The sequence below is a fragment of the Mixophyes fleayi genome, chromosome 1 (assembly GCF_038048845.1).
Source record: "Mixophyes fleayi isolate aMixFle1 chromosome 1, aMixFle1.hap1, whole genome shotgun sequence".
NCBI lineage: Eukaryota > Metazoa > Chordata > Amphibia > Anura > Limnodynastidae > Mixophyes > Mixophyes fleayi.
The window spans coordinates 213546809-213560497 of record NC_134402.1 but is presented as its reverse complement, the minus strand read 5'-3'; the positions used below and the strand labels follow the sequence as shown (position 1 = coordinate 213560497).

Genomic DNA, 13689 nt, shown 5'->3' with positions numbered 1-13689 from the left:
CACACGCGAGCGCATTACCACAAGCCCCCTGTGCCGTCACACACACACGCGAGCGCATTACCACAAGCCCCCTGTGCTGTCACACACACACACGCGCACATTACCACAAGCCCCCTGTGCCGTCACACACGCGCATTACCACAAGCCCCATATGCACACACACACACACACACACACACACACACACACACACACTTCTACAAGCCCCCTGTGCTGTCACACACACACACACACACACACTTCTACAAGCCCCCTGTGCTGTCACACACACACACACACACACGCGAGCGCATTACCACAAGCCCCCTGTGCTGTCACACACACACGCAAGCGCATTACCACAAGCCCCCTGTGCTGTCACACACACACGCACACACGCACACACGCACACATGCGCGCGCGCATTACCACAAGCCCCCTGTGCGCGCACACACACGCACGCGCATTACCACAAGCGAGCGCATTACCACAAGCCCCCTGTGCCGTCACACACACACACACGCGAGCGCATTACCACAAGCCCCCTGTGCCGTCACACACACACGCGAGCGCATTACCACAAGCCCCCTGTGCCGTCACACACACACACACACACACACACACACACACACACACACACACACACACACACGCGAGCGCATTACCACAAGCCCCCTGTGCCGTCACACACACACACACACACGCGCGAGCGCATTACCACAAGCCCCCGTGCCGTCACACACACACGCGCGAGCGCATTACCACAAGCCCCCTGTGCCGTCACACACACACACACACACACGCGCGAGCGCATTACCACAAGCCCCCTGTGCCGTCACACACACGCGAGCGCATTACCACAAGCCCCCTGTGCCGTCACACACACTCGAGCGCATTACCACAAGCCCCCTGTGCCGTCACACACACGCGAGCGCATTACCACAAGCCCCCTGTGCCGTCACACACACGCGAGCGCATTACCACAAGCCCCCTGTGCCGTCACACACACACGCGAGCGCATTACCACAAGCCCCCTGTGCCGTCACACACACGCGAGCGCATTACCACAAGCCCCCTGTGCCGTCACACACACGCGAGCGCATTACCACAAGCCCCCTGTGCCGTCACACACACGCGAGCGCATTACCACAAGCCCCCTGTGCCGTCACACACACGCGAGCGCATTACCACAAGCCCCCTGTGCCGTCACACACACGCGAGCGCATTACCACAAGCCCCCTGTGCCGTCACACACACGCGAGCGCATTACCACAAGCCCCCTGTGCCGTCACACACACGCGAGCGCATTACCACAAGCCCCCTGTGCCGTCACACACACGCGAGCGCATTACCACAAGCCCCCTGTGCCGTCACACACACGCGAGCGCATTACCACAAGCCCCCTGTGCCGTCACACACACACGCGAGCGCATTACCACAAGCCCCCTGTGCCGTCACACACACGCGAGCGCATTACCACAAGCCCCCTGTGCCGTCACACACACGCGAGCGCATTACCACAAGCCCCCTGTGCCGTCACACACACACGCGAGCGCATTACCACAAGCCCCCTGTGCCGTCACACACACGCGAGCGCATTACCACAAGCCCCCTGTGCCGTCACACACACTCGAGCGCATTACCACAAGCCCCCTGTGCCGTCACACACACGCGAGCGCATTACCACAAGCCCCCTGTGCCGTCACACACACGCGAGCGCATTACCACAAGCCCCCTGTGCCGTCACACACACACGCGAGCGCATTACCACAAGCCCCCTGTGCCGTCACACACACGCGAGCGCATTACCACAAGCCCCCTGTGCCGTCACACACACGCGAGCGCATTACCACAAGCCCCCTGTGCCGTCACACACACGCGAGCGCATTACCACAAGCCCCCTGTGCCGTCACACACACGCGAGCGCATTACCACAAGCCCCCTGTGCCGTCACACACACGCGAGCGCATTACCACAAGCCCCCTGTGCCGTCACACACGCGCGCATCGCCACAAGCCCCCTGTGCCGTCACACACGCGCGCATCGCCACAAGCCCCCTGTGCCGTCACACACGCGCGCATCGCCACAAGCCCCCTGTGCCGTCTCGCACACACACACACGCGCGCATCGCCACAAGCCCCCTGTGCCGACGCGCGCATCACCACAAGCCCCCTGTGCCGTCGCGCGCACACACACGCGCGCATTACCACAAGCCCCCTGTGCCGTCGTACACACACGCGCGCATTACCACAAGCCCCCTGTGCCGTCACGCACGCACGCGCGCATTACCACAAGCCCCCTGTGCCGTCACACACACGCGCACATTACCACAAGCCCCCTGTGCCGTCACACACACACGCACTACCACAAGCCCCCTGTGCCGTCACACACGCACGCGCGCATTACCACAAGCCCCCTGTGATGTCACACACACGCGCGCATTACCACAAGCCCCCTGTGCCGTCGCACACACACACACACACACACACACACACACACGCGCATTACCACAAGCCCCCTGTGCCGTCGCACACATGCGCGCATTACCACAAGCCCCCTGTGCCGTCACACACACACACACACGCGCATTACCACAAGCCCCCTGTGCCGTCACACGCACACGCGCGCATTACCACAAGCCCCCTGTGCCCACGCACGCGCGCGCGCATTACCACAAGCCCCCTGTGCCGTCACACACACACACGCGCATTACCACAACCCCCCTGTGCCGACACACACACACACACACACGCATTACCACAAGCCCCCTGTGCCCACACGCACGCGCGCATTACCACAAGCCCCCTGTGCCCACACACACACGCGCGCATTACCACAAGCCCCCCTGTGCCGTCACACACACACACGCGCGCATCACCACCACAAGCCCCCTGTGCCGTCACACACACACACGCGCGCACGCATTACCACAAGCCCCCTGTGCCGTCACACACACACACGCATTACCACAAGCCCCCTGTGCCGTCACACACACGCGCGCATTACCACAAGCCCCCTGTGCCGTCGCACACACACACACGCGCGCATTACCACAAGCCCCCTGTGCCGTCGCACACACACGCGCGCATTACCACAAGCCCCCTGTGCCGTCGCACACACGCGCGCATTACCACAAGCCCCCTGTGCCGTCACACACGCGCGCATTACTACAAGCCCCCTGTGCCGTCACACACGCGCGCATTACCACAAGCCCCCTGTGCCGTCACACACGCGCGCATTACCACAAGCCCCCTGTGCCGTCACACACGCTCGCATTACCACAAGCCCCCTGTGCCGACACACACACACACACACGCACGCGCGCGCATTGCCACAAGCCCCCTGTGCCGTCACACACACACGCGCATTGCCACAAGCCCCCTGTGCCGACACACACACACACGCGCATTGCCACAAGCCCCCTGTGCCGACACACACACGCGCGCATTGCCACAAGCCCCCTGTGCCGACACAAACGCGCACATTACCACAAGCCCCCTGTGCCGACACACACACACACGCATGCGCGCGCATTGCCACAAGCCCCCTGTGCCGTCTCACACACACACGCGCATTGCCACAAGCCCCCTGTGCCGACACACACACACACGCGCATTGCCACAAGCCCCCTGTGCCGACACACACACGCGCGCATTGCCACAAGCCCCCTGTGCCGACACACACACGCGCGCATTGCCACAAGCCCCCTGTGCCGACACACACACGCGCGCATTACCACAAGCCCCCTGTGCCGTCGCACACACACGCGCGCATTACCACAAGCCCCCTGTGCCGTCGCGCACACACGCGCGCATTACCACAAGCCCCCTGTGCCGTCGCACACACACACGTGCATTACCACAAGCCCCCTGTGCCGTCGCACACACACGCGCGCATAACCACAAGCCCCCTGTGCCGTCGCACACACACGCGCATTACCACAAGCCCCCTGTGCCGTCGCACACACACGCGCATTACCACAAGCCCCCTGTGCCGTCACACACACACACACACACACACACACACACACACACACACACACACACACACACACACACACACACACACACACGCGCGCATAACCACAAGCCCCCTGTGCCGTCGCACACACACACGTGCATTACCACAAGCCCCCTGTGCCGTCGCACACACACGCGCGCATAACCACAAGCCCCCTGTGCCGTCGCACACACACGCGCATTACCACAAGCCCCCTGTGCCGTCGCACACACACGCGCATTACCACAAGCCCCCTGTGCCGTCACACACACACACACACACACACACGCGCGCATTACCACAAGCCCCCTGTGCCGTCGCACACACACACGCGCGCATTACCACAAGCCTCCTGTGCCGTCGCACACACACGCGCGCATTACCACAAGCCCCCTGTGCCGTCGCACACACACACGCGCATTACCACAAGCCCCCTGTGCCGTCGCGCACACACACACGCGCGCATTACCACAAGCCCCCTGTGCCGTCGCACACACACACACGCGTGCATTACCACAAGCCCCCTGTGCCGTCGCACACACACGCGCGCATTACCACAAGCCCCCTGTGCCGTCGCACACACGCGCGCATTACCACAAGCCCCCTGTGCCGTCACACACGCGCGCATTACCACAAGCCCCCTGTGCCGTCACACACGCGCGCATTACCACAAGCCCCCTGTGCCGTCACACACGCGCGCATTACCACAAGCCCCCTGTGCCGTCACACACGCTCGCATTACCACAAGCCCCCTGTGCCGACACACACACACACGCACGCGCGCGCATTGCCACAAGCCCCCTGTGCCGTCTCACACACACACGCGCATTGCCACAAGCCCCCTGTGCCGACACACACACACACGCGCATTGCCACAAGCCCCCTGTGCCGACACACACACGCGCGCATTGCCACAAGCCCCCTGTGCCGACACACACACGCGCGCATTGCCACAAGCCCCCTGTGCCGACACACACACGCGCACATTACCACAAGCCCCCTGTGCCGACACACACACACACGCACGCGCGCGCATTGCCACAAGCCCCCTGTGCCGTCTCACACACACACGCGCATTGCCACAAGCCCCCTGTGCCGACACACACGCGCATTGCCACAAGCCCCCTGTGCCGACACACACACGCGCGCATTGCCACAAGCCCCCTGTGCCGACACACACACGCGCGCATTGCCACAAGCCCCCTGTGCCGACACACACACGCGCGCATTACCACAAGCCCCCTGTGCCGTCGCACACACACGCGCGCATTACCACAAGCCCCCTGTGCCGTCGCACACACACGCGCGCATTACCACAAGCCCCCTGTGCCGTCGCACACACACACGCGCATTACCACAAGCCCCCTGTGCCGTCGCACACACACGCGCGCATAACCACAAGCCCCCTGTGCCGTCGCACACACACGCGCATTACCACAAGCCCCCTGTGCCGTCGCACACACACGCGCATTACCACAAGCCCCCTGTGCCGTCACACACACACACACACACACACACACACACACACACACACGCATTACCACAAGCCCCCTGTGCCGTCGCACACACACACGCGCGCATTACCACAAGCCCCCTGTGCCGTCGCACACACACGCGCGCATTACCACAAGCCCCCTGTGCCGTCGCACACACACACGCGCATTACCACAAGCCCCCTGTGCCGTCGCGCACACACACACACACACGCGCGCATTACCACAAGCCCCCTGTGCCGTCGCACACACACACACGCGTGCATTACCACAAGCCCCCTGTGCCGTCACACACACGCGCGCATTACCACAAGCCCCCTGTGCCGACACACACACGCGCATTACCACAAGCCCCCTGTGCCGTCACACACACACACACACGCACGCATTACCACAAGCCCCCTGTGCCGACACACACACGCGCGCATTACCACAAGCCCCCTGTGCCGTCGCACACACACGCGCGCATTACCACAAGCCCCCTGTGCCGTCGCACACACACACGCGCGCATTACCACAAGCCCCCTGTGCCGTCGCACACACGCGCGCATTACCACAAGCCCCCTGTGCCGACACACACACACACGCGCATTGCCACAAGCCCCCTGTGCCGTCGCACACACACGCGCGCATTACCACAAGCCCCCTGTGCCGTCGCACACACACGCGCGCATTACCACAAGCCCCCTGTGCCGTCGCACACGCGCGCGCATTGCCACAAGCCCCCTGTGCCGTCACACACACACGCGCATTGCCACAAGCCCCCTGTGCCGTCGCACACACACGCGTGCATTACCACAAGCCCCCTGTGCCGTCGCACACACACGCGCGCATTACCACAAGCCCCCTGTGCCGTCGCACACGCGCGCGCATTGCCACAAGCCCCCTGTGCCGTCGCACACACACGCGCATTGCCACAAGCCCCCTGTGCCGACACACACACACACGCGCATTGCCACAAGCCCCCTGTGCCGACACACACACGCGCGCATTGCCACAAGCCCCCTGTGCCGACACACACACGCGCGCATTGCCACAAGCCCCCTGTGCCGACACACACACGCGCACATTACCACAAGCCCCCTGTGCCGACACACACACACACGCACGCGCGCGCATTGCCACAAGCCCCCTGTGCCGTCTCACACACACACGCGCATTGCCACAAGCCCCCTGTGCCGACACACACACACACGCGCATTGCCACAAGCCCCCTGTGCCGACACACACACGCGCGCATTGCCACAAGCCCCCTGTGCCGACACACACACGCGCGCATTGCCACAAGCCCCCTGTGCCGACACACACACGCGCGCATTACCACAAGCCCCCTGTGCCGTCGCACACACACGCGCGCATTACCACAAGCCCCCTGTGCCGTCGCACACACACGCGCGCATTACCACAAGCCCCCTGTGCCGTCGCACACACACACGTGCATTACCACAAGCCCCCTGTGCCGTCGCACACACACACGCGCGCATAACCACAAGCCCCCTGTGCCGTCGCACACACACACGCGCATTACCACAAGCCCCCTGTGCCGTCGCACACACACGCGCATTACCACAAGCCCCCTGTGCCGTCACACACACACACACACACACACACACACACACGCGCGCATTACCACAAGCCCCCTGTGCCGTCGCACACACACACGCGCGCATTACCACAAGCCCCCTGTGCCGTCGCACACACACGCGCGCATTACCACAAGCCCCCTGTGCCGTCGCACACACACACGCGCATTACCACAAGCCCCCTGTGCCGTCGCGCACACACACACACACGCGCGCATTACCACAAGCCCCCTGTGCCGTCGCACACACACACACGCGTGCATTACCACAAGCCCCCTGTGCCGTCGCACACACACGCGCGCATTACCACAAGCCCCCTGTGCCGTCGCACACACGCGCGCATTACCACAAGCCCCCTGTGCCGTCACACACGCGCGCATTACCACAAGCCCCCTGTGCCGTCACACACGCGCGCATTACCACAAGCCCCCTGTGCCGTCACACACGCGCGCATTACCACAAGCCCCCTGTGCCGTCACACACGCTCGCATTACCACAAGCCCCCTGTGCCGACACACACACACACACACGCACGCGCGCGCATTGCCACAAGCCCCCTGTGCCGACACACACACACACGCGCATTGCCACAAGCCCCCTGTGCCGACACACACACGCGCGCATTGCCACAAGCCCCCTGTGCCGACACACACACGCGCGCATTGCCACAAGCCCCCTGTGCCGACACACACACGCGCACATTACCACAAGCCCCCTGTGCCGACACACACACACACACGCACGCGCGCGCATTGCCACAAGCCCCCTGTGCCGTCTCACACACACACGCGCATTGCCACAAGCCCCCTGTGCCGACACACGCACACACGCGCATTGCCACAAGCCCCCTGTGCCGACACACACACGCGCGCATTGCCACAAGCCCCCTGTGCCGACACACACACGCGCGCATTGCCACAAGCCCCCTGTGCCGACACACACACGCGCGCATTACCACAAGCCCCCTGTGCCGTCGCACACACACGCGCGCATTACCACAAGCCCCCTGTGCCGTCGCACACACACGCGCGCATTACCACAAGCCCCCTGTGCCGTCGCACACACACGTGCATTACCACAAGCCCCCTGTGCCGTCGCACACACACGCGCGCATAACCACAAGCCCCCTGTGCCGTCGCACACACACGCGCATTACCACAAGCCCCCTGTGCCGTCGCACACACACGCGCATTACCACAAGCCCCCTGTGCCGTCACACACACACCACACACACACACACACACACACGCGCATTACCACAAGCCCCCTGTGCCGTCGCACACACACACGCGCGCATTACCACAAGCCCCCTGTGCCGTCGCACACACACGCGCGCATTACCACAAGCCCCCTGTGCCGTCGCACACACACACGCGCATTACCACAAGCTCCCTGTGCCGTCGCGCACACACACACACACACGCGCGCATTACCACAAGCCCCCTGTGCCGTCGCACACACACACACGCGTGCATTACCACAAGCCCCCTGTGCCGTCACACACACGCGCGCATTACCACAAGCCCCCTGTGCCGACACACACACGCGCATTACCACAAGCCCCCTGTGCCGTCACACACACACACACACGCACGCATTACCACAAGCCCCCTGTGCCGACACACACACGCGCGCATTACCACAAGCCCCCTGTGCCGTCGCACACACACGCGCGCATTACCACAAGCCCCCTGTGCCGTCGCACACACACACACGCGCGCATTACCACAAGCCCCCTGTGCCGTCGCACACACGCGCGCATTACCACAAGCCCCCTGTGCCGTCACACAAACACGCGCGCATTACCACAAGCCCCCTGTGCCGTCACACAAACACGGGCGCATTACCACAAGCCCCCTGTGCCGTCGCACACACACACACGCGCATTACCACAAGCCCCCTGTGCCGTCGCACACACACACACACACACACGCGCATTACCACAAGCCCCCTGTGCCGTCGCACACACACACACACACACACACGCGCGCGCGCGCATTACCACAAGCCCCCTGTGCCGTCACACACACGCGCACATTACCACAAGCCCCCTGTGCCGTCACACACACACACGCACTACCACAAGCCCCCTGTGCCGTCACACACACACGCGCGCATTACCACAAGCCCCCTGTGCCGTCGCACACACACACGTGCATTACCACAAGCCCCCTGTGCCGTCGCACACACACGCGCGCATAACCACAAGCCCCCTGTGCCGTCGCACACACACGCGCATTACCACAAGCCCCCTGTGCCGTCGCACACACACGCGCATTACCACAAGCCCCCTGTGCCGTCACACACACACACACACGCGCATTACCACAAGCCCCCTGTGCCGTCGCGCACACACACGCGCGCATTACCACAAGCCCCCTGTGCCGGCGCACACACACGCGCGCATTACCACAAGCCCCCTGTGCCGTCGCACACACACGCGCGCATTACCACAAGCCCCCCTGTGCCGTCGCACACACACGCACGCGCGCATTACCACAAGCCCCCTGTGCCGTCACACACACACGCGCGCATTACCACAAGCCCCCTGTGCCGACACACACACGCGCATTACCACATGCCCCCTGTGCCGTCACACACACACACACACACACACGCGCGCATTACCACAAGCCCCCTGTGCCGTCGCACACACACGCACACGCGCATTACCACAAGCCCCCTGTGCCGTCACACACACACGCGCGCATTACCACAAGCCCCCTGTGCCGACACACACACACGCATTACCACAAGCCCCCTGTGCCGACACACACACGCGCACATTACCACAAGCCCCCTGTGCCGTCGCACACACACGCGCGCATTACCACAAGCCCCCTGTGCCGTCGCACACACACACGCGCGCATTACCACAAGCCCCCTGTGCCGTCGCACACACGCGCGCATTACCACAAGCCCCCTGTGCCGTCACACAAACACGCGCGCATTACCACAAGCCCCCTGTGCCGTCACACAAACACGCGCGCATTACCACAAGCCCCCTGGGCCGTCACACAAACATGGGCGCATTACCACAAGCCCCCTGTGCCGTCGCACACACACACACGCGCATTACCACAAGCCCCCTGTGCCGTCGCACACACACACACACGCGCATTACCACAAGCCCCCTGTGCCGTCACACACACACGCACGCGCGCGCGCGCATTACCACAAGCCCCCTGTGCCGTCACACACACGCGCACATTACCACAAGCCCCCTGTGCCGTCACACACACACGCACTACCACAAGCCCCCTGTGCCGTCACACACGCACGCGCGCATTACCACAAGCCCCCTGTGATGTCACACACACGCGCGCATTACCACAAGCCCCCTGTGCCGTCGCACACACACACACACACACACACACGCGCATTACCACAAGCCCCCTGTGCCGTCGCACACATGCGCGCATTACCACAAGCCCCCTGTGCCGTCACACACACACACACACACACACACGCGCGCATTACCACAAGCCCCTGTGCCGTCACACACACACGCGCATTACCACAAGCCCCCTGTGCCCACGCACGCGCGCGCGCATTACCACAAGCCCCCTGTGCCGTCACACACACACACGCGCATTACCACAACCCCCCTGTGCCGACACACACACACACACGCATTACCACAAGCCCCCTGTGCCCACACGCACGCGCGCATTACCACAAGCCCCCTGTGCCCACACACACACGCGCGCATTACCACAAGCCCCCCTGTGCCGTCACACACACACACACACACACACACACGGGCGCGCGCGCGCGCATCACCACCACAAGCCCCTTGTGCCGTCACGCACACACACGCGCGCACGCATTACCACAAGCCCCCTGTGCCGTCACACACACACACGCATTACCACAAGCCCCCTGTGCCGTCACACACACGCGCGCATTACCACAAGCCCCCTGTGCCGTCGCACACACACACGCGCGCATTACCACAAGCCCCCTGTGCCGTCGCACACACACGCGCGCATTACCACAAGCCCCCTGTGCCGTCGCACACACGCGCGCATTACCACAAGCCCCCTGTGCCGTCACACACGCGCGCATTACTACAAGCCCCCTGTGCCGTCACACACGCGCGCATTACCACAAGCCCCCTGTGCCGTCACACACGCGCGCATTACCACAAGCCCCCTGTGCCGTCACACACGCTCGCATTACCACAAGCCCCCTGTGCCGACACACACGCACGCGCGCGCATTGCCACAAGCCCCCTGTGCCGTCTCACACACACACGCGCATTGCCACAAGCCCCCTGTGCCGACACACACACACACACGCGCATTGCCACAAGCCCCCTGTGCCGACACACACACGCGCGCATTGCCACAAGCCCCCTGTGCCGTCACACACACGCGCGCATTACCACAAGCCCCCTGTGCCGACACACACACGCGCATTACCACAAGCCCCCTGTGCCGTCACACACACACACACACGGCACGCATTACCACAAGCCCCCTGTGCCGACACACACACGCGCGCATTACCACAAGCCCCCTGTGCCGTCGCACACACACGCGCGCATTACCACAAGCCCCCTGTGCCGTCGCACACACACACACGCGCGCATTACCACAAGCCCCCTGTGCCGTCGCACACACGCGCGCATTACCACAAGCCCCCTGTGCCGTCACACAAACACGCGCGCATTACCACAAGCCCCCTGTGCCGTCACACAAACACGGGCGCATTACCACAAGCCCCCTGTGCCGTCGCACACACACACACGCGCATTACCACAAGCCCCTGTGCCGTCGCACACACACACACACACACACACACACACACACGCGCATTACCACAAGCCCCCTGTGCCGTCGCACACACACACACACACATGCGCGCGCGCGCATTACCACAAGCCCCCTGTGCCGTCACACACACGCGCACATTACCACAAGCCCCCTGTGCCGTCACACACACACACACACGCACTACCACAAGCCCCCTGTGCCGTCACACACACACGCGCGCATTACCACAAGCCCCCTGTGCGTCACACACACGCGCGCATTACCACAAGCCCCCTGTGCCGTCACACACACACACACACACACACACACACACACACACACACGCGCATTACCACAAGCCCCCTGTGCCGTCGCACACACGCGCGCATTACCACAAGCCCCCTGTGCCGTCACACACACACACACACACGCGCATTACCACAAGCCCCTGTGCCGTCACACACACACGCGCGCATTACCACAAGCCCCCTGTGCCCACGCACTCGCGCATTACCACAAGCCCCCTGTGCCGTCACAAACACACACGCGCATTACCACAACCCCCCCTGTGCCGACACACACACACACACGCATTACCACAAGCCCCCCTGTGCGTCACACCACACACACACACACACACACACACACACACACGCATTACCACAAGCCCCCTGTGCCGTCACGCGCGCGCGCATTACCACAAGCCACCTGTGCCGTCACACACACACACACACACACGCACACACGCATTACCACAAGCCACCTGTGCCGTCACACACACGCGCATTACCACAAGCCCCCTGTGCCGTCACACCACACACACGCGCATTACCACAAGCCCCCTGTGCCGTCACACACACGCGCATCACACTCTCTACGCCCTCCATGCTGCTTTGCCCCCCCCCCTCTATCACACTGTGCCATGGTCCCAAACCCCCCCCCCCCTCCTTCATCACTGTGCCATGGTGACGCCCCCCCCCTCCTCCATCACACTGTGCCATGGTGCCGCCCCCCCCCTCCATCACACTGTGCCATGGTGCCGCCCCCCCCCTCCATCACACTGTGCCATGGTGCCGCCCCCCCTCCTCCTCCATCACACTGTGCCATGATGCCGCCCCCCCCTCCTTCTCCATCACACTGTGCCGTGCTGCCCCCATCTCCTCCATCGCTGTGCCGTGCTGCCCCCCATCTCCTCCATCGCTGTGCCGTGCTGCCCCCCCCATCTCCTCCATCGATGTGCCGTGCTGCCCCCCCCATCTCCTCCATCGCTGTGCCGTGCTTCCCCCCCCATCTCCTCCATCGATGTGCCGTGCTGCCCCCCCCATATCCTCCATCGCTGTGCCGTGCTTCCCCCCCCCATCTCCTCCATCGCTGTGCTGCCCCCCCCCATCTCCTCCATCGCTGGGCCGTGCTCCGCCCCCCCCCCCATCTCCACCATCGCTGGGCCGTGCTGCCCCCCCCTCCCATCTCCACCATCGCTGGGCCGTGCTGCCCCCCCCCTCCATCAAAAAAAGTCGGCAGTGAGGGCCCAGGCTCGCCCGCCTTCCATGCCCGGGTAAATAGCACCTGCCCCCCCCTCCTCCCTCTCGGCGGCCCTGACAATAAGCCCTTTTCTTACTCATAATGCTAATAAAACTCTTGTCCGTTCTCTCTTCCTTTACAGTCTTGACTACTGCAATCTCCTGCTATCTGGCATTTCCGAAACCTGTGTATCCACACTTTAATCCATCCTAAATGCTGCTGCAAGACTGATTTCTCACCACTCCACATTTGCTCCACCACTTTGCAAATCCCTACACTGGCTCAATGTGTACTCCAGAATACAATTCAAAATACTCTTTCTCCGTCTATCCCTCTTAGATCTACCTCTGACCAGCG

The 13689-nt window shown here is 63.3% G+C and overlaps 1 protein-coding gene across 2 annotated transcripts in view; it reads left to right on the top strand.

Moving 5' to 3' along the window:
- The window catches only part of HMG20B (high mobility group 20B), a 115398-nt gene that overhangs the window by 19933 nt on the left and 81776 nt on the right, over positions 1-13689 (top strand). The window lies entirely within an intron of this gene.